This window comes from Mauremys reevesii, linkage group 23, assembly GCF_016161935.1.
Source record: "Mauremys reevesii isolate NIE-2019 linkage group 23, ASM1616193v1, whole genome shotgun sequence".
Taxonomy (NCBI): Eukaryota; Metazoa; Chordata; order Testudines; family Geoemydidae; genus Mauremys; species Mauremys reevesii.
In genome coordinates, this window is record NC_052645.1 from 3,610,297 (window position 1) to 3,614,257 (window position 3,961).

Below are 3,961 nucleotides of genomic sequence, written 5' to 3' on the forward strand. Positions count from 1 at the left end.
TCGGTGGACCTGCCGCAGGCATGCCGGCGGGAGCTCAACCGGAGCCGCGGGAAGAAGGGACCTGCCGCGGCACCGGGGAAGGGCGGCGCAGCGCACCGCGCTGCTTGGGGCAGCCTACTTTCTAGAGCCGCCCCTGTCTCTCTGGATAGTAATTCCATGCTCTAATAAGAATATAACAATAAGGATCTATTATCGACCACCTGTCAAAGACAGTGATAGTGAGGATGAAATGCGAAGGGAGATTAGAGAGGCTATCAAAATAAAGAACTCCATAATAGTGGGAGATTTCAATTATCCCCATATTGAGTGGGTACGTCACCTCAGGACAAAATGCAGAGACAAAATTTCTCGATACTTCAAATGACTGTTTCTTGGAGCAGCTGGTACAAGAACCCGCAAGGGGAGAAGCAACTCTCCATTTAGTCCTGAGTGGAGCGCAGGATCTTGTCCAAGAGGTAGCTATAACAGGACCGCTTGGAAATAGTGATCATAATATAACAAAATTTAACATTCCTGTGGTGGGAAGAACAGCTCAACACTGGCATTTAATTTCAGAAAGGAGAACTATACAAAAATGAGGGGCTAGTTAAACAGAAATTAAAAGGTACAGTGACTAGAGTGAAATCCCTGCAAGCTGCATGGACACTTTTCAAAGACACAATATGAGAGGCCCAACTTAAATGTATACCCCACATTAAAAAAACACAGCAAAAGAACTAAAAAGAGCCACTGTGGCTTGGCTTAACCATGTAAAAGAAGCAGTGAGAGATAAAAAGGCATCTTTTAAAAAGTGGAAGTCAAATCCTAGTGAGGTGTATATAGAAGGGAGCATAAGTACTGCCAAATTAAGTGTAAAAATGTAATAAGAAAAGCCAAAAAGGAGTTTGAGGAACAGCTAGCCAAAAACTCAGAAGGTAATAACAAAATGTTTTCTAAGTACATCAAAAGCAGGAAGCTGCTAAACAACCAGTGGGACCCCTGGACGATTGAGATACAAAAGGAGCCCTTAAAGACAATAAAGTCATTGCAGAGAAACTAAATGCATTCTTTGCTTCAGTCTTCGTGGCTGAGGATGTTAGGGAGATTCCCAAACCTTTTGTGGGTGACAAATCTGAGGAATTGCCACAGATTGAAGTGTCATTAGAGGTTTTGGAATTAATTGATAAATTTAACTGTAACAAGTCACCGGAACCAGATGGTATTTACCCAAGAGTTCTGAAGGAACTCAAATGTGAAATTGGGGAACTATTAGCTATGGTTTGTAACCTGTCCTTTAAATCAGCTTCTGTACCCAATGACTGGAAGATTGCTAATGTAACGCCAATATTTAAAAAGGGCTCTAGGGGTGATCCCGGCAATTACAGACCGGTAAGTCTAATGTCTGTGCCAGGCAAATTAGTTGAAACAATAGTAAAGAATAAAATTGTCAGGCACATAGAAGAACAAAAATTATTGGGCAAAAGTCAACATAGTTTCTGTAAAGGGAAATCGTGCCTTACTAGTCTGTTAGAGTTCTTTGAAGGTGTCAACAAACATGTGGACAAGGGGGATCCAGTGGACATAGTGTACTTAGATTTCCAGAAAGCCTTTGACAAGGTCTCTCACCAAAGGCTCTTACATAAATGAAGTTATCATGGGATAAGAGGGAAGATCTTTTCATGGATTGAGAACTAGTTAAAAGACAGGAAACAAAGGGTAGGAATAAATGGTAAATTTTCAGAATGAAGAGGAGTAACTAGTGATGTTCCCCAAGGGTCAGTCCTAGGACCAATCCTATTCAACTTATTCATAAATGATCTGGAGAAAGGGGTAAACAGTGAGGTGGCAAAGTTTGCAGATGATACTAAACTGCTCAAGATAATTAAGACCAAAGCAGACTGTGAAGAACTTCAAAAAGATCTCACAAAACTAAGTGATTGGGCAACAAAATGGCAAATGAAATTTAATGTGGATAAATGTAAAGTAATGCACATTGGAAAAAATGACCCCAACTATACTTACAATATGATGGGGGCAAATTTAGCTACAGCTGATCAGGAAAAAGATCTTTTTGTCATTGTGGATAGTTCTCTGAAGACATCCAGTGTAGTAATGACGGAGCCGAGTCAGTCAGTCTGTTCCCGTGGAGCGCCCCCAACGGGGCTGTCCACGTCTATTTATTATAAGTGGTTACATAAATCATGCTATTATACGCATGTACAAACTCAAGCCAACGTCTCGCCCCCTCTCCTGGTTGGTGCCTTATGCATTGTGTACTCCAGAAATACACACCTTATCAGCGCTTAATCTATGTGCCTCCTGACCGGAAGTGTGGGGGTGTGTGGGAACCATTTCAGCCGCTCTAAATCCGGGAGCGGCATTCCTACCCCCTTAGTGCTTAGGAAGTGTAACGTTCCTACAATCCAGCAGTGTGCAGCGGAAGTCAAAAAAGTAAACAGGATGTTAGGAATTATTTAAAAAGGGATAGACAATAATACAGAGAATATCTTATTGCCCTTATATAAATCAATGGAAATAACTAATTTAGAGCCCATCATTTTATATGTATATTTGGGATGATGTTTTCCAGTGGGCTGCACTGTGTGTTATCCTGACATCTAGTAGTGCTGAGATCCTGCATTCAGTAATATCCCTGCCCTTCCTCTCCCCTTTCTCCACTGAGCCCCACGCTTATGTTTCCAGCTTCCCCAGGACTCTCTCTTTGTCTCTGGACCTGTCTGTCAGCAAGAAGCAGAGCCAGGGAGACTTCTGGAGCCCTCTATGGAGACTTCGATTTCTGGGACATGGATTTACTTTCTATGTGTTTTAGGAGACTTTGAAATTGAGTGTCTGTGACATTAAGCACAGTACAGTCTGGAGTGTTGAACAGCTGTGTCCCCTCAGTTCCCCAGGCTGGGGTGCCTTTTACACTGCTCTACTGTGAGAGCAGCCACTCCTGGGCAGGTAACACACAGTCTCCAGCATGTAACTCGCTCCCAGCTACAGTTTTGAGTGCTGCTAGTCAGCAACTCCCGAATTACAGTACCCCACCGGAGAACCCCAGAAAATTCTCTGCTCCCAGACATCCCCCAGAAATGTGCATCTTGTCCTGTCCAGCACACTACTGAACAGTGGGAGCTCATATGAAATCTGTTATTTCATCAATGGAAAATGACATGCACCAGCCTTGTTATTCCAAATGGAGTTTCCAACACACTTTAATCCAACCACACTGGTTAGATAAAACAATAAACCAAGATTGTTAACTACTGAAAAAAAAAAAGATTTCCAGTGGCTACAAGTAATGAGGCATAAAAGTCAGAATTGTTTACAAAAGAAATGCAAGATAAAACACAAACTAACATCTAAGTTAACCAGCAAAAACGGATTTAAAACAAATGTTTCTCTCACCATCTGCTGAGACAGGCTGGTTTTCCTTTCAGCCGGGAATCCCTCTAACCTGCCCCTGCTGCCCACATTCAGTTCTTCAGGAGTTGTCATGAGCAGAGGGAAGGGGAGGGGGAGAGAGAGAGAGAGTCTCATGCATTTTCCTCACCTCTCTTTATAATTCAGTCCTTTGTACTAGAAACAAATCCAGTTCTCAGCTGAGTCATGGTGACAGGCTCTCGTAGATATGACCTTCAAGTGGTCCCTGTGATGGAATGTAAATGTCTTCTTCACACCTTCCCTCTCCTGGAGAATGGCTATTTGACCAGCTGTTTGCCTTGCTATCTCTGAGGAACTTAGGGTTAGGGTTGCAACTTTTTCAGTAACATCATGCCGTAAAATCTCATAACTTTACATACAGTGTTGCTACACATTTTAAGGAGGATTTTCAGTAGATTGTCTTTTCAAATGGTACCGAACAAGCCATACAGTGATAAATGAAGGGGGAGGGAAGGGATCTCCCTTTTATAAACACCCAGCCAGCCAGATTGCTGTAAAATCCTTGTTGGTGTGACTTCTCTGCCTGCTTTACCTG